The sequence below is a fragment of the Carassius auratus genome, chromosome 19, assembly GCF_003368295.1.
Source record: "Carassius auratus strain Wakin chromosome 19, ASM336829v1, whole genome shotgun sequence".
Lineage (NCBI taxonomy): Eukaryota > Metazoa > Chordata > Actinopteri > Cypriniformes > Cyprinidae > Carassius > Carassius auratus.
Genome location: NC_039261.1, coordinates 22,738,673 through 22,760,508, shown reverse-complemented (window position 1 = coordinate 22,760,508; position 21,836 = coordinate 22,738,673). Strand labels below are relative to the sequence as shown.

General features: G+C 35.2%; 1 pseudogene; it reads left to right on the top strand.

Annotated features, from left to right (window-relative positions):
• Window positions 1-21,836, top strand: part of LOC113120215 (trafficking protein particle complex subunit 9-like) — a 139,495-nt pseudogene that overhangs the window by 53,203 nt on the left and 64,456 nt on the right.

The window sequence follows — 21,836 nt, the reverse complement described above, 5'->3', positions numbered from 1 at the left end:
TTAATTCTCATTTAGTCATCTATTTTAAATGATTATGTATTTATTTTTTAAATTATTTATTTTAAATCCTGTAATGCAAAATAGCCTCAAAACTATTTCTAATTCATACTACGTGGCATAGAAGAGTGTAACAAACCCCCATCTCCTCTATTTATCACAAGTTAACTTGTTTTTACTTTTCCCAATTTTTCATTTTTCATTCATTATTCTGCTGCTGGTTAAACTGATCCCTTGAGCCAAAAAACTTTTTCCTTTTAAGATTCAGATGATTTCACTCAGTCCAAACTTAAACTATAGGATTAATATCAAGCAAAAGTAAAGAAGATGTTAACTATTTATTTTTATGCCACAGTACTGAGGTCAAATGAAATGCAATGGCTGTTTTCATGTTGACCTAAACTGCAGATTTCATTTTCAGCAGGTGGATTTGTCTGTGTTCTCATCCTCTGGTCTCCATAAGCAGAGCCACAGGTCCTTTTGTGTGACATCCAGCTTATGTTAAATGCTTAAACTGACTCGTGGGCTTCCCCCTTAAGGGGGATATTACATTTAATTCCTGTCCCCTTCTCATCATTTCAGAGGTCTGTGCTGTCTTGCATTCATCATATGGAAAACCGTCTTCATAGCATCTATAATAAAGAATCTCCTTTTTCAACCCTGCTTTAATTTCCCTCAGGAGTGAAGCCTGGCGTTTACTCGGTGTCAGTTGAGTGTAGCCCAACAGTGTGTTCACGCTGGATTTATGGACCAGTTTGGAATGGATTATTAGATTCCTGGTGGAAATGGAAAAATACAGTGTTTGGAAGAGAAAATCCATGATGATTTGAAGACACTTGAAACTATTTGCCCTGAACTGAAGGGGTTTCTTTAATGGGAGCAAATGGTTGGCTATTTTATTTTATTTTATTTTATTTTATTTTATTTTATTTTATTTTATTTTATTTTATTTTATTTTATTTTATTTTATTTTATTTTATTTTATTTTATTTTATTTTATTTTATTTTATTTTATTTTATTTTATTTTATTTTATTTTATTTTATTTTATTTTATTTTATTTTATTTTATTTTATTATTACTTATTTTTATTATTTATTATTACTTATTTTATAAGTAACTTTTATCCAAGTAATTATTATTATATTTTTTTTTTAACTCACCAGCAAATTACAACTATTTATTTTTAGTGTGAAATACACAATTAGCTCCAAATTCATGGAATTCATGAGAAATGTCAACAACAACCGTATTTCAGAGGCGACGGACAAGAATAGATACAGTTGGTTCTCATTCTTTGAAAATAATTCATGCGTTCTAAACTCCATATGGCCTTCAGCGGCGGATGATTATTAGTGTGAGACAGGGCTCTGGTTAATTTGAGCGTGAAATCTGCGAGCATACTGTAGATAATACAGTGAATATATCTCCTCCCGAGGGAACGAGGGGCCATTGTTTGGAAACGCTTAATCAGTATCAGACTCCGTCTCTGGATTAATGGAAAAGCTCAGTAGAGTTCACTAGCTTCCAGCTCTGGTGGATTTACTCAGAAACACAGAGCAAAATTCAGCTGAAGAGAGTCATATAGTGTTCCTGTTGCTTAACTGGTAGCAACAGTAGTGCTAGGAACACCAAGGTCATGGGTTTGATTTTGGCCGTCATTTATAGAGCAGTGCATGCAAGCATATTGATCAGGCCTGTCAACATCAATGAATCATCTTATATTTAAGAGCTGAATGCTTTTCATTCTTCATGCATTTATACAGTGTGCTGCTTTTCATTGATGTGTGTGTGTGTTGCAGATTTCCAGTGGGTGCAGGGCGACGTGTGTGAGGTGCAGTTGATCTACAATCCGATGTCACTTGAGCTATGGGTCAAAAACATGATAAGCATACAGTATTTGATTAATAAAATATTTGATGGAGTTATAAAAAACTAAATAATAAATGTATAATTTTATTTGTAATTTCAATTTACTTTTTAATATTTGTGTATTTTATTTACATTTTTATTTAATTTTAATGTTTTTTTATTGTAGTTATTGTGTGTGTCTGTGTGTGTGTGTGTGTGTATATATATTGTCTTATTATATTAATTGGTAAAAAATTTGATACAAAAGATGATGCATGCATTTCATATGGTTAGGGAAAAATGCCTTTTAATTAGGGTAAAAATTACCTGGAAATCAATTTATATTAAATTAAATAATATAATTGAATTCATAATTTAACTTTAGTTTTTTAACTTTTGTAATTTATTGTTCACTGTTTTTATATGTAATTTAATAAAAAATATTTTATTCATAACTTTACATTTACATATTTGTATTTTTATATTATATTTTACTTTACATTTTTTTTATTTTGTTTTATTTAAATTATTTGTATGAAATATATTTTGCTGTAATTTAAAATGTTATCTGTACGGCCAAAAATGATAGAGCATTTTAAGTTGCAACTGAACACACCGACACATTCGCTTAGACAGCTAAATAACATTGCTTTCTGCAATGCATTCTTCGGATTTTAGCAACATCTCACATCCGGGGCAAGAATGTGATGACTTTAAATGTTGGTAGGCAGCTTACTTACTGAATTTTTAGAACAGAATTATTTTATATTATATTCCTGTGTCGAACCTACTCCACAGCCTCTACAAATATCGAACAGCGCATCAATTCTATGTGGACTGCAAGCGCTGTGATTGGTTGGCTAGAATCCTTCCCTCCGTATGTACTAGAGTTTTGTGTGTGTTTATGGGCACTTTAATATACTTTAATGTTACACCTTCTTATATAAAATAAAACAAAGCAAAGAACAAATGTCTTATCATTTATTATGCTGAAACAATGTTGATCTGCCGTGGTACAAGTCCTTGTGGAGATGGAAAGAATGTCATCTTCTCCTGTTCCGTTGTTGTTTCCTTTTGTAGTTATAAATAGTGATTTGATTATTTGATATTTATTTGCTGCTGTCACGACAATAATGCTTCTCTGATGAGCTCCTTCTTCTTCGGCTTTTGTCGTGGTTACACCAGCTACATGCCTGTGGACACTGCAGACTAGCGGTTTGCATGTGTACTGCTTGTCGATGTGGATAACGGTGCATAAGTATAAATAAAGGCTACATCGTACGTCAGATGCAGAAGTATAAATCATGCTTAAGTGCATGTGCTCTTTGGTTTAATTACTATTGCAAATATTCAGAAAACCTGTTCTTGACACTTTAATGTCTGAATTATGGTAGAAAATAAGATTTTACATCAGAACCCTGCAGAGGCTTTATGGTGTTACTCTTTATGTTGATCAGTGTAAGAGAAAATGCTAGAAACAGATTCTACGCATGAGCACTTATATTTGAAGCATTAAAAAGTGGTATTGGGCACTATGGAGAACTATAAATCCATTGCTTAATTTCTAGAGTCACTATCTATGGCATTTTGCTCTCAGTGAGAGCAGAAAAATTGTGCTGGAAACTTGTCACACTGCACCTAGCAGGATATGGTGTGTTCATTGTGTTGCTTTGTGATTTAGCCACTGTGCCAAGCAATGGGATTGTAATGCAAATCTCATTGCCAAAAATCTTTTTGTGTTTTTCTCTTTACATATTAACTGCACTTTAGAGTTCGACCTAGACAGCTGAAACAAGACTGTGCCGCTTATTGGTGGCTTGAGGGCCATTTAGGCCATAGAAGGTCACCCCGACCTGTCTATAATGACAGGGGAATAGAGGCAGAATCACACTGAAAAGATGGGGACAGTTTGTGTGAATGTGGGAGAGGGGTTACAGTGTCTTCCTGACACTATAATGGGCCTCTCATATGAGACCCAATTATCAGAGTCCAGCCATGTGGAGACGCTCCTAAGAAACCAACATAATCACATATAAAAAGCTGACTCTTATAGTGCTCCTTTGTTGTCTGCTCTCTACAGTCATGGCCAAAAGTTTTGACAGTGACATAAATTTTGTGTTTTGCAAAGTTTTCTGATTAAGCCTTTGTTGTTCCAATCATTGTGTTCTTGTTAGCAATGGTTAGCTCCAAAAAAATGCATGCAAACACCATCGCTTTGCATCAAAATGGCCCACATACATGGAAATTGCTACAAAGAATATTGCATCTGAAAGAACCTTTTACCGGATCATCAAAAACTTTAAGGAGAGAGGTTTGAGTGCAGTGAAGAAGTCTTCAGGACGTCCCAGAGTGTCCAGCAAGTGGCAGGACATTCTCCTCCTGAGGAATCAACTACAGATTTGTGTCACCACCAGTGCAGAACTTTACTCAGGAATGGCAGCTGGTTGGTGTGAGAGCATCTGCACACACAGTATGGCCAGTAAGAAAGTAAGACTTTTGGACAACGTCCTGATGTCAAGAAGGGAAGCAAAGAAGCCACTTCTCTCCAAGAAAAACTTCAAGGACAGACTGAAATTCTGCAGGAATTGCAACGATTGGACAGCAGAAGACTGCTGCAAAGTTATTTTCTCTGATGAAACTCCCTTCTGACTGTTTGGGACATTTTTTAAATTGATTGAAGAAAAGGTGAACACTACCATGAGTCCTGTGTTGTGCCAACATTGAAGTGTCCATAGACCATCCATTTGTCGGGCTGCTTTTCAACCAGGGGATTTGGATCTCTCATAATTCTGCCCAAAACACTGCCATGAATAAAGAATGGTATCAAAACGACCTGCAAGAGCGATAAAGAAGCTCTAAGATCATTACTTCTCTTCTCTTCTCTTCTCTTCTCTTCTCTTCTCTTCTCTTCTCTTCTCTTCTCTTCTCTTCTCTTCTCTTCTCTTCTCTTCTCTTCTCTTCTCTTCTCTTCTCTTCTCCCCTCTTGTTTTAAAATTTTTATTTTGGGTTTTATTTTATTTTGTAATGTTTTTATTTAGCTTTGTTGTAGTTATTTTTATGAAATATATATATTTTTTTCAGTAATTTCATATTTTCATAAATATAAAAAAAACTTGGCAATACATTCTTATCATTTCACATCTGTAGCAGACCTGTGATGCTTTAAAGCACTCTCTAGGTAGGCAGCTTGCTGAGTTTTAGAACAGCTATATTTGTTTTCCCCAAAGGAGCTGAATACCCACTTTTCAACCAAAAAACTGTAGAGACAATCTTTAAGTAGCAATTCAGGGGTGAAGTTCTTTTCTCAAGGGTAGGATAGTGATGGAGCAGGTCTGTGATTATAGTAACTGTTGGACTGAATCTACTGTCTTTATGTTAGCAGCTCAGATCCATAACCATAGAGCATCACACCCGCAGACTCAGAGCACAGGTGGGCGCTCCAGCTAGTGGTTAAACTCCAATCCAGAAGGCTTTTCTTGTCCTTTCTCACCAGGGATGGACTTGACTAGATGTTTATTTTTGTTAAAGGAAAGATTACTGCATAAGTGAGTTGTGTTCTCCAGACATGCCCAGATCTTCCCCAGATGGGATCAGCATGAAACCCTGTAAAACTCCTCTGCAGGATGAACCAGTGTGACCTTACTGCTGACCTCATGTCAAGCACACTATACATCCAATATATCTCAACGTTGTCTGTTCGTTCAGCATCTTCATGGCGGTTAGGCCATTTTTTTTTTTATATTTAATAATTAGCAGTATTTGTATTATGTTATATTGTATTGTATTATCAGTACTATGTTTTAATATTAAAATGTAATATAATTGCTTATATTTTATAATATTTTATTTGAGTATGTAAAAATATAACATCTAATTAATATAATTAATATAATTTTAAACGTATAGACATACAGTACCAACCAAAAGTTTGGACACACCTTCTCATTCAAAGAGTTTTCTTTATTTTCATGACTATGAAAATTGTAGATTCACACTGAAGGCATCAACACTATGAATTAACACATGTGGAATTATATATGGAATTATATACATAAAAAAGTGTGAAACAACTGAAAATATGTCATATTCTAGGTTCTTCAAAGTAGCCACCTTTTGCTTTGATTACTGCTTTGCACACTCAAGAGGTAGTCACCTGAAATGGTCTTCAACAGTCTTGAAGGAGTTCCCCGAGAGATGCTTAGCACTTGTTGGCCCTTTTGCCTTGTGTCTGCGGTCCAGCTCACCCCTAAACCATCTCGATTGGGTTCAGGTCCGGTGACTGTGGAGGCCAGGTCATCTGGTGACTGGTGCAGCACCCCATCACTCTCCTTCTTGGTCAAATAGCCCTTGATTCCTTCAGTGTGACTCTACAATTTTCATAGTCATGAAAATGAAGAAAACTCTTTGAAATAAAAGGTGTGTCCAAACTTTTGGTCTGTACTGTACGTATATATACACACACACACACACACACACACACACACACACACACACACACACACACACACACACACACACACATATATATATATATATATATATTTAATATACAAATATTTTGATGTATGCATTACTTCCAAATATTTAATGTATATAAAATTCAAATATAATTGATGCTTGCAGATGCTCTCATTTTCTAATTTCAGTTCATGAAACTGCTTTGATAATATTTCACTTCTAGGTATTGGTTTCATATACACTCGGTTTAATTAATTGTCTATGATTATGTTACAGTGCTGTTAAGAATGGCTTTTATCTTTTTTGTCTAGTGGAACGAAAAGAAAAGACTCAAAGAGCAAATATTTCCACAGGGTCTTTGTAGAAGCCATTGAAAGTCTGCAGTTAGACATCCTGACTAGAAAAGAACAGATCGCTAGCGTTAGTTGTCTCGCTAATTAACCTTTTCAAGAAGGAAATGCAAATGAGGTATTTCAAAATATGGCTTATACAATACTGAGACCCTCCACATAACATGAGATTTTACTTACCTGTATTACCTGTAAAGTACTTTAGAGGTTGATATTTCAGACTACTTGGGATGTGACGAGATCTCGTGAGAACGTGCTGATATCCTTGCAAAACAATTTGCAGTTTACATTAGACCAGGACATGCACAACCCCCCCCCCCCCCAAGTTTATCTAATTTTACTCGCCAAGGTAATCGGATACTTGTCAAGACAGCCATTGGTATTCACCTGCTGTCTGACAAGGCTATTTGTTTGTTTGTGTGCACTGTGCGCATTGAAACACTCTATCACAACACACGAGTACCGCATTAAGATGTCTTGGGCTTAAATGGCTTAAAATGACTATAATGTTTAAAATAACAAGATTTAAAACACATGAGAATGAAAAGAATCCTTTCTCGAGGTTGGAACACTGGCCTTATCGTTAAGATAGTTTTTGGGGGCTAAGGTGACAGATAGGGTGCTGAAACCTACTTAAAAAGAGTTTAGAACCATCCCTTGTATAGCATATGTAATAATACTGAAGCATAATTATATAACCAGTTTACCTGATTCAGTGTGATGGCTGAGCATGTTTCTGGATTTCCGACACAGCTAATGTAAATCATCTTTTACACTGTCAGTAAGCTTGACTGATACTTAAGCCAACTCTGCTCTAACTGTCGACTAGCAGTGTGAGTCAGATTGCATCCTAGTGGATGGCTAAAGATCTGCTAAATCATATTTATAAATATGAAGGGAACGTCTCTGAACTGACTGATGCTTGTGGCCCTTTGACAGGTGCTGGCACCCTCCTGGGCTATATGCCATTATGAGTCGATTCATTTAAATGTCTGATTCATTCAGGAATGAAGTAGTCTCAATAAATGGGTCTTTGAATCATTGATTCACACGATTCATTCAAAATGCAGATTTATTCAGAAACTAAACACTGCTGTGTTACTCAGAGGTGCACAACATGTATGCTTTGGCTTTTTAGGTAATATTTTCATTGGCAAAATGTGATAAAAATATATACTTTTTACAAAATTAACTGTTTTAAGAAATCACATTTCCACTCGTTTTCTTTGTTAAAAAACATCACACGTGTAATACATTTTTCAACTGTATTTTGTATAATAAGTATATTTTCTTTGTTACTACAAGGCTTAGGATTCAGTTAGTTTTTAATTCAATTATAATTCATTTAAAAAAATATTATTTTTTTACATATAAATTAGTTTACTATAGAATATTACAAAATATGTGTTTGTTAATGTAAATCTTTAATTGTATTTTTATTATATATGCATACAATCGTATTTTGTTAAATTTTTTGTTTGACTCCAAAATTTGTTGCATGTGAAATAGAATTCCAAATTTCTGGAGTAAAATGGCTTGACATTAAAAGCCTTATGTTATGTTCTCTTTGGATAGATATAAAAGTTTCATGTCACAGAGACACTGACACTGAGTATATCGTACAAAATGGAAAATTCTTGATTCTTTCCTGTCGAGTCCAGAGTTTAACCTGTTAAAATGCACCTAGACACGGGCGGACTGAACTCTCATTGTTTGCATGTGTCAATATTCACGAATAGATTAAATTAAATGGGACAAATTTAATCTTGACAAACTATCGATCATTATAAAGCCTCAAGCATCGAGGGCAGATCGCTATTTTTCTATGGAAATCTTATAAAGAATGTATTTGCTAAATTTGTTTAAGCGGTTCACATCGAAACATGAAGAATCAAAACGCAGTACATACCAGATTCCTCGTAATAACGAGTCATAAACATCCACAGCTATAAAACCCGGTTTATTAAGGAAGGTAAGGTTCCATTGAACGACATCTCATGGAGCACGTTTAGTTCAACGAAGCAATAACGTTGTAATATGGATCATGAATCCTTTGTTTACGCTTCAGTTCTTTAGGGACAGAATTGTTTGTGTCCATAAGGGCTTGCATAGACTAGTCCAGTAGTCGAGTGATCGACTACTTCAACCACTAGTCAGTGCTGTCGGAAACAATCGACTACTCGAGCATGCATTAAGCATAATGTGTACAAAGAGTTTGCAAGTACGACTTGAATTTTAGGATAACAATATTGTGTGAAGCTGTTATTTCTATGACCTTATCTATGTTGCATGTAAAATTAAAATATGTAATGTAATAATTAGGGGGTAACCCGAAACCGACCGATTACATTATTTGGAATGGCACGGATAATGGCTTCAAAAACTAATAACAGACAAGGAATAATTCTGCCTGAATGCTCGGCTGAAGCTGGCACAGTCCGGAGTTTGCTAGATAAAAGCTGAGCGAGGGGATCAGTTCAATATTATACGCAGACCTCTAAAGTCACTAGTGTGAAGTGAATGAATAAACTTTATGAGTGAAAAGAGCGCAAATCAAATACAGCATTGCTGTTGTCTCTGTGCATCTCTCAGAAATCAGAGCTTGGCAAGAGTAATTTCACCTAAAAACTACATCATACATGCTCTATTGTATATATTTAGGCAATGATTATATATATATATATATATATATATATATATATATATATATATATATATATAAAGGCAATGATTTAAACTTTAGGCTACGATATGATACGAATGAATGGATTAAGAACAGCGCACTCACCAATCAAACAGCCACGCTGCGCTTCTCAGTCTCTCAAAAACCAAACCAGTTCTAGCAGGCTAATAATCAGCTTAGATATGAATACATTTTTTATTTGGTCTACATATTTGCATCTTTATCTTTTGCTGGTTTGCGTGGAACACACACATTTGTTTAGTGAAGTTCACCATACATTAAGACTCGCTTAAAGAGTTAATGTAATGAAAATGTGCGCGTTTAATTTATTCAGTTGTGTTCAAATGATCACTAAACGTTTGTCATGGCATCTCTCTGCTTGCATGATAAATATTATTTTAGAAATTAATAATTATTTTAGTTTAACACGGCATACTTGTTCAGTGATAACTACTGAAAAAAAGATAGCCATAACGATCTTATCAAGTAACTGTATGACGTTGTATCCGAATGCAGATACGAAAAATGTTTTGATTGTTACAGGCACAAATACAGATACAAATACTGGCTGTTACATGAAAATGTAAATATGTAATATCATTATTATAAAGTTTTGACAATTTACATATGTAATTGTTGCATAAGGCTATGAATTAATAAGCGTTTATTGATAAAAATAAATAAATAAAATGTATTTTTATTTACAGTAGCATGAACCACGAGTAGTCGAGTAACTCAAGTATTTTTTTAATTAAAAAATTGACTAGTAGAAATCAGTAGTCGTGCAACCCCTAGTGTCCGTTATGGAATAAATCACGCCCAGAAACTGCATATTGGCAGTAAAAAAATGGCATGGTTTTGTAATGGACAGTGTCACAAACAGAATGAGATGATCCACAAAAAAAGTAAAAGATAGGCAGAAGATTGTTTATTTGAATTATAGCTGAATTTAATTCTTATCTGAACTTAGTGATCTGCTTTTTCTTTATTTTTTTTTTACTTTTTCAACATTTTTCATATATGTGTGAGTGTGTTTTATGGGGAATGTGCCTGTATCTGCATGATTACCATCAGTTTGAGAGCAAATCAGCACGCTATTACTGTGTAATCACAGCTATCATAGTCTATATGAAAAGAGTGTGATTATTGACTTTATAGCACATCTGTATGATTAACATCTATATAACTGGCCATCAGCATGTCAACACGTGATAATTGATTATATGACCAGAAATCATTGTAAATGCTGCATTTCTATAAATCTCAGGAAGTACTGTAATTGGCATACAAAGTTAAATATTTTTTATTCTAATTATTTTTCTTACTCAAATTATTCTTATTGTATTTTTCTAGTGCTCAAATTAATCACTTATATGATGTATAAGTTTCTGTCTATTGTTTTATAATTGAAAAACTATGCAGTGCTATGTTTATGACTAAAATAGTTTGTAGAACCCTTCAATACAGTTATATATTAAAAATAAAAAAAATATTTTTATAATTGGGTGGTGGGGGGAACTAGACATAGTCTCAGAAAAATGGTTGCAGGAATCTCGTTTTTCATGGTATCTCCTTCAGATTTGAAATATAAACTCATGAGACATGTGACTTTCAACCCATTACTGTTTTATATAAAATTAAAAACACATTCAATGTGGTAAAAAAAAAAAAACAAGGCTCTTCAGTCTCTATAACTTTTAATATTTTATTCTACTCTGGTTGATAAAAAGTAAAGCCCAAAGGGTCTTCTTTTCAAAGACACCAAAATCATGTGTGTAACACACTGAAATAGGGAACTGTTCAAATTTTAATTTAGGTAGGGCACTTTCAGCTGTGAGTCCCATAATGGGGGGGGGGGGGGTTGTCTGGTTAACAGGTTAATGGTTTCATTCAGGCTAATATGATACAAATCCCATAAAGCACATTTGGTGGAGTCTGAATGATTTCAGGAGTATGAATAGAAAGCAGGAAAACTCTCTGTGGAGAGCAGCTCGACTTCTCAGGGCATGGTAATAATCGGCCCTCACCTCCATGACGAGGGTGTTAGCGTCTCCTTTTCAATCTGTCTCTGTCTCTCGCTCTCATCTGCCGCTGTGACTCTGCTAACGCTGTTTCCTTTTTCTGTAGTGGTGTGAACAAGAGCTATTTTCTCCATGGGTAATGGGGAGAGCATGCTGGGAGTGATTTCATCTCCTCCATATCAGATTGATATCAGGATGATTGATTATGTGATGTTTAGAGTAAAAAAAAAAGAAAAAAAAATGCGAAGAGAGAGAATACCATTCTGTGTCACCAGTTGTTTTTCATAGGTCTATTCCTTTCTTCTCATTATGCTTTGTTTCTGCATATCTTTATTCTCTTGTTGTTATCGTTAACACACACTAAGACAAAAACTAGCATAAAAAAAACACTAATTATGTATTCTGCAAAAAAATAAAAATAAATTGGAAGTTGCAATTGGAAATTAAAATGCCAAACAACATATTCGCTGCTAGGTTGTTATTAATATTTGCTTTTTATTTTAGAGTTTTGCTATTTTGCTGTATCTGGTAAATATATGGGTTTTTATAATGTGTTAACGGAAGTGCTGGCTTGTGAAAATGTCACGTACCGTTTATGTTAATCGTCACCTTTTTGCTCCGAGGACATTGAAGGATTTGTTTTGTTTTGTGTGCATGTGTTTTATCTTTTAATAACATCCACATGTGCATGAAATTCAGATTCTGTCCTTGAAAAGCTGTCAGTGGCTGCATTTGTTTTACATTTAATCTGCTTTTTAATTGAAATTGTTTTCCCTTTTGGTGAGAAAACACCATAAGTGAGAAAAGGAGAAATTATTATTATTATTAAAGCATTATTATTATTATGACAATTTACTGAGCTAATAATACAGTGCATAATAATACCCCCCCCCCCCACAGTGTTAAGGTTTATTTGTTTATGAATTGTTTTATAGATTTTTTTTTTTTACATTTGTTTATTTTTAATGAATTTATAAATGTTATGTAATATAAATATTATTATTATTATTTGTATTTTTTTAAATGCTTTTAAAACTTGATTTTTATTGATTTTTATATTTATCTATAATTTTTTTCTTTATTTTAATTTTTTTGTTTAATACCAATAAATAAAACCATTTAGTAAATAATAATAATAATAATAATAATAATTGTTATTATTATTCTTTTATTGGTATTAAACTGAAAACAAATAGAATTATGATAAATCCTGTCATTATTTATTCATCCTTGTGTTCTTTCTTACATGCAACACAAAAGGAGATGTTAAGCAGAGCATTCATGCTGCCATTATGGATAAAACAAATAATTATACTATATTGTGCTGTAAGTATTATTGAGTAAACACTGAGTACATTAATTAAATAAATGTTAAAAATAAATTAAATAAGGTAAACATGGTTCAGTTTGACTATCAGGGGCCTGTTCTTCGTACGTCGCTTATTACATCCGAGATCAAATGACACATCCAAGATGATATCATCGTGCTAATCCTGATCCGGCTAATTGGGTTCTTCGAACACACCTGTTGTGTATGATTAGTATCGCTGGATTGAGTTATCTGAGATAATTGCGCTGTGGTGGATATTGGTGAATATGGGTCAGGTTGGTTTATCTTTTTATTTAATAGAATTGATTTGGCAGTAAAGAACACACAATAACAACATTAATTTGGATTAAATATACTTTATTTAAACTTTCGTTTGGAGTTAAGTGCACATACCCTTTAACGTTTAGTTTGCTGAGTTTATTCTTACCAATCTTTGTTTGCGTGTTTGTTGCGGCTGAGACCCGTGAGCTGTGGCTGGTGTGCCGTCAAAAGGGGTCCGGGCAGAAACTTCGGACGTATATGTATGGTTCCAGCCAATGATTGGGCGCAACCATTCCGGTTTCTACCCTGGGGGGCCTTCAAGGACTATTGTATTGATTTGTGCCTTTATTTATGTTCAGGAAAGACATTTAAGTGAAGTAATTTGATTGCATTATTTGAAGTGCTCGTGTGTATATTTGATGTTTTCGTATTTGTTTGTTATGTATGATGGCCATTATGTGTCTGTGTATCCCCCTTTTTGTGTTAATTGGTGCTGGCCACCAATGTATAAGTTTGCTAATTGTGTTTGTATGAGGGAGTTGTGTTCTGTGATAGACAGGTCCTGTAGTCCCTAGACTTCTGTTAATATTTGAGAGGCATTTGCAGTGACTTAGGTTTATGGTATTTCCTTTTTGGTTTGTTTTTTTGTTTCTCTTTTTTCCTCTTTATGATTATTCTGGTTTACCTCAGTCGGGTTAACATCTGTTAACTTTTGCAACCCCTATTCTGTGGAAAATAAACCCCTAAGCGTTTTGTTGTAGTCTGCTGCCTCCGTGTTCTTCGTACTTTACCGGTCACGTCTATTACATGCGCGTTCACGTGTTGTCTTAAAAGGGGATATGTATCGATACTCGAAACCAATAAACGACACCTGACGAAAAACTTGACAAATATCTGGACTTTTATAAGGAAACAGCCAAGCAAACAAAACTACATAAATGTTATAATAGATACATGAAACAGATAATAGATACATGTTTTTATTTTATTAGAATTCTTTTCATGATTCCCAATTATTTAGATTCGCAATTTATAATAGTTGTGCAGTCTTTACATTTTTATTTCAATATAGATATTATCTATTCATTTTATTTTATATTTCTAAAGATTTGTTACGTGACAGCATTAATGAAAGTTTCTTAAGGGTCAATATCATGTTATCTGCATCTCCTGCGCTCCATCAAGCCACTCGAATAATAGCAGTCATCACTCAAAATAATGCATGACTCTATTATTTCTATAGCATGTGTGTAATACTCTAATACAATTATAAAGTAATAATTTTATGACAAATAAATATTTCAGTGAGTAAAACTGGCTGTGTCTATAGTAGGCTGTTATGGACTACACAGCATTTTTATATTATTTTTAAATATATTTTTTATGATTTTTATTTTAAATTATTGTCCCTGGATCAGTCCGATACTCTTGTAATAAAGTAGCGGTGGTAGCAGACATATTTTGAGTATCAGTTCTGGTTGAAAAGAAGCGATGTAATCCTGTTTAGATGAAATAAGCTGCTCCCGAGCAGGTTTAAGCTTACGGACCTGTTTTTTTGACAGCAGCTCCGGGATGAGTTTCGAAGAACCAAATGATCCAAGATCACGCCAAATCGTCAACATTCAAATCATGCTAACTGAGTTAGCGACGTATGAAGAACAGGCCCCAGTGCTATTAAAAACAATAGACCATTGAAAATTATTTTTATAAAATGAGAAACATGTTTGTACTGAACATGTATTCTGCACCATAATGCTGTAATAATGCAGAAATCAAGTCTGCTTAGAAATGAAAAACAAGTCCAGTGTTTCCCTGCTTGAATAAACCAGCTAAATATCCTCTCATTAAAATAGGATAAACTCACTGATCCCTGCTTTATGGCCATCCCAGCAGTTCTTAACATCTACAAATCACACGCGTGTTTCAAAGGACTTTAATGAGCTCTAATTGCCTTCAGTTCATTAGCGCGGTATGCTGTTATGGAACATTTTTAAATCAGATTTTTTGCTAATATTGCAGGGTATCACACTTCTGTGTTTGGGGTGAGCAGTGACTTTCTTCTGGAGGGTCTGCTGGGGGTGAAGAGCAGCGGCTGTATGGTAGAGCTGGTGCCATCGCTCACAAGACTGCAGCGCTGCACGTCCTTACCCAGCTTCACACACTTTTCTTCTTCAGAAAATAAAATAAAAATAAGTAAAACAGTGATTTAATTAGATCATATTGTCTCAGGGTGTTTTAGTGTCTCTAACCTACTTGCAAAACCCAGTTTTATGGAGATGTGACTCTGCTCGGTGCTGTCACAAATCAGAAGAAGCGTTCAGGTGGTTATTCTCAGCTCAGACATCTTGCACGATTGCTCATGGAAAGCCCACGGACCGCCTGATGCATATTGCACGAAAATATAGCGCTGGCAGGGAACCTGTTGTGATTGGCTGGCTGCTGTTGGCAGGTTTCGGGAGTCAGGATTGCAGAGGTTTTTATCAGCCGTACAGGTAACAATGTTTTGCAGTAAACTTGGTTGGTTCTTCAAAACATATAAAAGATTATTAAGCTAATTGTTTGAATACGTTACCAGTGTTTTAGGCCATGTGACAATATACCCTAGTAAAATGTAAAATATTTATTCAATACTAAGTATAGTTCAAATCTACATTAAAAATATTCTTCTTCAACATGAATGAGTCTGAAATGACAGTCAGCATGAAATGAAATGAAATTGGTTTGTTTAGTGTGGCTCTGCCGGAATAAAGTTTGGGTCAGAGACATGATAAGAGGGAGGAGACAAAGCACTCATTAAACTGAGTGGGAGAATGTCTAACTCTAAATATGTAGTGGTAGAAATGTAGAGTTGTCAGTTGCCTTTTTCATAGTTTATTCTCTCTTGAATGTGCATGCATTGTGTTTACACTCTTGAAAACTAAAGTTTTGAAAACTGACTTTTTTTACCCTTCAATTTTTAATCAAAGGAACTTTTAGTCTTTTATGACAGGCAAATTAGTCGATTTATGCGAACGTTGGTGTTGTGAATTGATATTTCAGAAATCTACCATGAAGTGCTCTTTTAGACTTGACCGTCCACACTTATTTTTCATTCTTACACTTTCTTCTGAGGTAAAGGTTCTTCTTAAAGGTTTTTAGAAACAAACACCAGTCTAGATGCTCTTAGACAAAAAGTGCACAGTACGAAGACATGAAAAATGGATTAAAACTTTTTCGGCAATTGACTAAAGGTTGTTTAGGCTCCCTGAGTGGAACAAACACAGCAGTAGAGGGGAAATTGATGGAATATTACATTGACATTTTTCCTGCTTTTTAATGGACTGTTTATTTTAAGGGTTCCTAATTTTGAAGACTATTATCATGATAAATCTGAAGTTTGCAGCTTGCTTTCGCACATCTCGTTCAGCTAGATGGCATTGCCAAACTAGAGGCGATATAAGAAGGGAAGCCACATGAGAAATCACTAAGGCGAAGCCCTAATAAGGCGATTGACTCTTTTAATTGAAAAGCGTCTGTAGAAAAGAAGGTTCCACCTTTCAATTAAAAGAGCCATTGACCTTATTGACATCGCCATCAGCAGGTCTTTATGATAGTCCTCTAGGATGTGCATTAGCTGGATCAGCATGGAAATAGGTTTAGTGTGATTTAAGAAGCAATTTTTATTTTGATTTGAGATTTTTTTGGTGATTATTATTTTATTGATTATTATTATGATTATTGTGTTCCTGTAGCTCAAGTGGAAGAGCATTGCATTAGGAAGTGCAACGTTGGGGGTTTCGGATCCCAGGAAACACATTTTAGGAGAAAATTGTTGGACTGAATGCAATGTAAGTCGCTTTGGATAAAAGCATCTGCGAATTGCATAAATTCAAATTATTGAGATGCAAGCTTGAAAAATGAGTTTAAGTACTTTTTATACTTCCACAATACTTCTTTGAATAATAGCTGCCAAAATTATTCTACTTAAATATCTGTTTATTCATTTACTTAGCAGTTTGCAGATTTATTTATTTACTTATGTTTTTGCTTATTTATTTATTTATTTACTTGTTTATTTAATTTAATTTCTATTTAGGACTTTATTGATGTAAAGGCTTCAGTCTGAGAATGCAATTTCAATGTAATGAATATGCAAATTAATAATTGATTATAATTACTATAATAATAACCCTGTGTTTTGCAATTATTTACTTAGCAGACACTTTTCTCCACGGGCACACTCTGAAATGATTGCATTATTATTATTATCCTAAGCAATCAAAAGTCCATGATAACTTTTTAAACTTTTCAAAGTAAACCTTTTTTGGTCACAGTTTTTGACCAGTTTCACAGTTTTTTTAAATTGTCCCTGCATTTATGTTTGTGTCCCCAGCAAGTCTTTCAAAGATTATGCATTTAGAATCATGCCAACATTTAAAAAAAAATCATATCAAATTGTGACAGAATGTGATTATGCATCACATTTTTAATAAAAGAGCTGAATTGTTGTCAAAGCAATTAATTAGACCCCTAATGGACATTTAATGGTTTCTTGGTCCGGGGTCGGCCCATCTGTTCAGTGAAGACCTGTCCACCAGCGTGTTCCTGCAGCTATTTAACGGAGAGACACAGCACCTGACCATCACCCTGGGGAATATTGGCACGGAGACGCAGAAAATTCTGGAGCTGACGTCTAAAACAGCGCTCAAGGTACACGCAACAGACAGTCTAAACGATGCGCCGCTCTTTATAGAGCGGTAAATGCCACATCGTTTTTGATACGACGCACATCCTGTAATGGGATGGAGGTTCAAAGGCTGCGCTGATTGTTGCGAGTTCGTAATAGAGTCTGTGCATTAGTCTGATCGCTCGAACCCATCTGAGGTTTCCCCGTGACTCCACTGTTTTGATGTGCTCTCTCTTTGAATAAAGACGTCTGCTTTTACGCACCACTGTCTCTGTGTCTTTGAGGATGGAAAATAAGACTGTGCAGTGCTCTTAGTGGTATTCCACAAACATGGGAACATGAAAAGCCTTGTCTTTGGACTCTATGTGTGTGTGTGTATCTCCTCTAATCCCAGACTGCTTTCAGCATCGGTGACTGAGCAGGTGGCCTCTACAGGCACGGACACACACACACTGTCTTTCCTTTGAAGTTGTTGTGGAGGTGTCCTTTGACTGAGCCGTGTGTGTGGATTCACTTAGCAGTACTTTATTGAGGGATTTGTCCCATGCCAGGGTCCTTTAAGTTGTCGACTAGTGTTTAATGTAACCCACCAGCGAGTTGATTTTTGCACTTGCACTTGCAAGTCAGGTTGAGGTTTTGATTAGGGAAAGTTGGTAATAATTGTAGTTAACTTGATTTAAAAATGAAATGGAGAATCTCAAATATGAATCCCACTCTGTTGCTACTGTGATTGGTTTCCAATGTGTTGTTTAGTTGTTGTGGGTTTAAGCATGTGTTTTCTAGGGTTTTCTGGATGGTTGTGTTGCGTTTTTTGATATTTTGTTGTCTAAATATGACTTGGGGTCCTCCTGGTTTGTACATCTGTGGGAGTTTTCTGTCTTATGTATTGTCTGCCAGTGGCAGGTGAAGATTGTAAAACGAGTCACACTGTAGTTTAATAATTAAAGGTTGGTTGAATTCACTGACCTAAAATATGAGCAATTGTGATGCTAGACTTAGTAAATGCCACTAATAAATAAATAAACCCACCCAAATATTGTAAGAAATACATCTGAGGTAAAATGTTCAAAAAGGAGTAATTTATGAGAGGAATGATTTTGTATTTTACTGTTATGTTTTATGCAAGAAGTCTTGTTAAGCTTCAGTGGTTGCATCTGATGGGATGTGATATTTGAAATAAGAAAATAACCAATGTCTCTTCAGACATCCTATTTTGGTTTCATTCAGGAAAAGAAAAAGAAAAGAAAAAAACATCAGTTTGCAAGTCTGAAATTACTTTCCAAATGCTGTAAATGATTGCATTGTCATGTCCCTGTTAGTTTCACAGAGCTGATCTGTTGACGATAGATCTTTTGAGATCTAGTCCACTTTGTAGATTATTCTTAATTGCTTAAATCAAATGCTTTTGTTCACACCTGGCAAAACACCTGTGTGGTTTGCGATGAGTCAAGAAATGCTATTGAACTGGATTTTGCTGGTTATTAATGCTGAAAGATATGGATCGGATGCATCCCTATAGAGGTTTACTCACTCAGTTGAATATTGCATTGCATGATTTTTCAAAACATCCTGAGGGCGAGTTCACACACACACATTTGTTTGTATATCGTCTCTCTCTATTGAGAGTTGAAATGGCCAAGAGTAGAGCGAGCGAGCGAGAGAGAGACAGTGAGATGATTTCCTGAAGGCTGCAGTAGGACTATAAATATCATGTATCGTTTCTTACTAACTGTTGACATGGCCAAAGGAAAAGAAACCAGGAGAGAGAAAGAATATCCATGAATCGTGTCCCATTTGGATCTGGAAATGTCAAAGCTCTTGCTGTCTCTGCTGTGCATAAACCAGCATCTCCAGACACTAACTAGCTCACCTGTCTGTTTCACATCTTGGGTTTTATAACTAAACCTTTCTAAATTTGAAAAATAGTTAATCTCTAAGGATGCAGAAACTTCATTCAAATGAGCTCGTGGCCTGATGGTTAGAGAGTCGGACTCCCAATCGAAAGGTTGTGAGTTCGAGTCTCAGGCCGGCAGGAATTGTGGGTGGGGGGAGTGCCTCAATACCATGACTTAGGTGCCCTTGAGCAAGGCACTGAACCCCCAACTGCTCCCCGGGCAGCATTAATGGCTGCCCACTGCTCCGGGTGTTTGTTCACAGCGTGTGTGTGTGTGTTCACTGCAATGTGTGTGTGCACTTCGGATGGGTTAAATGCAGAGCACGAATTCTGAGTATGGGTCACCACACTTGGCTGAATGTCACTTCACTATCACTTCACTATCACTATCTAAATGCCATCCCAAAAATATAACTTTTTTTAAACATTATATTATATTGCATTATAAACTCACTTTAGTATCATTTTACACAGTATCATTTTATTTGTATGTGTTATCTATATCTGTGCTCGTTTCTGTATCTTTTCATTGGCATAACAACATCTTTAGGGGTTGAAAAGCTCATTTCAGTCAAAAGTAAGGGAAGCAATAGAAGGATGGAGAAGGGGAAGGAGATGAAGACAGGAAATGAGAAGCTAGGAGCTGCTGTGGTTTAATTGAAGAATATAGTTCTGGGCACGGCGACCATGATTGAATTCTCATAAGGTCACTTCAGCCCTACATGCACTTACAGTAGTTTTTATGTTTCTTTCGGCTCTCGCTCGCTCTTTTTCTCTCATATTGCCGGTGTGAATTGTCCCCATAACAAATGACCCTCATGTGGAAATCAAAGTGATTCTTTATTGCGGCATGAAGCTAATGGTGTTTTCTTCCTTGATAAGCCTACAGGTCTGGACCTGTGGGATCATCAACAGCCACCAAACACAAATCTCAAACATGCACCGTTATAATGTCCTGTCTGTTTTTTTGGACTCATTACAGAACAACGGTCCAAAAACCTCTCCAGTGGGCAGCACATAAAGCCTCTTAGGGTTTTTTTCTCTCTATGTTTTGATATATATGTTTTTGTGTTTGGTTGTGAAATTCTTTTGGTCAGAAAATGACTTTTACCTTTAGTACAGAGTTTTTTTCTGCAGGCACTAAACTTGCTAAAGTTTGTGAATGAACTGTTCAATTGATTTAGACAGAATCATGACCTGATTTAGACTGAACAGCTAATTGTTCAGACTGAAGCATAAACTAATTCTGACTAGATCTCAAACCAGTGCAAACTGGTCCACATGCTGATTTAGGCTTATTTTCAAACTGATTCGGACTGATACACAAACACCTTTCGGACTGAATCACATTGATTAAATTACTCAACATCAAATTAATTCAAAAACTGATTCAGACCTATTTGGTTACGTTTAACAAATTGATTTAAAAGAACAGTCTCAAAATAATTATTCATTCACAAATCACCAGTAGATTTGATTCTAAATAGCAGTTTTACAGAGGGAGTCAGTGGGTGAACTGTCCAAATGATTCAGATTAATAAATTAATTTAAACTGCCAACAATTTCAGAAATGAGCCATGAAAACAGTCTGAATGGTGATCTGATTTGGAATCACGAATTGATTTGGATTGAATAACATAGTGATTTGGGCTGAACAACAAGCTATTCAGGCAGAACTGCAAACAGGTGAAATTCAAAATGAACTACAAATTGATTCAGCTGGAATCACAGGTAGTCTCAGATTGAAACATGTTAGGGCTGATTAATTAATCACAAATTAATTCACAATGGATTACGTCATGAAAGGATTCAAAGTGAATTGCAAACTGTTTTAGGCTATATTACAAGCCAAGTCAGTCAGAATCATAACAAAATTGGACCACAAAGTAATTCACAGTCAAACTGAATCACACAATCACATTAAACATATTTGTTTAATCATCTGACAAATCCACTGAAAAGATCTGACTTAAAGGGGTCATCACATTGATTTTGTATTATTTTAATATGTTCCTTGAGGTTTACTTTTAATCTAAATAAAGATTGAAAAAAAATGTGGAAAAATGATTAACCTGGACCTGAACCTCTCTCAGAAACAGGCTGTTTTTAAGGGGTGGGTCCTTTAGCACTGCAGTCAGGAACCGGTCACTATTATGATTGGCTAACGTCACTGCATAGAAAACAGTATAAACTCGCTATTGCATGCTTTAAGTGTTTTGACAACATAATCAAAATAAAACGGTAATTTCCAGACAGAGCGATATGAAATCATTTACTCTACTCTACTACTACATTAACTACAATCATTCATCTCTCAACATGAATT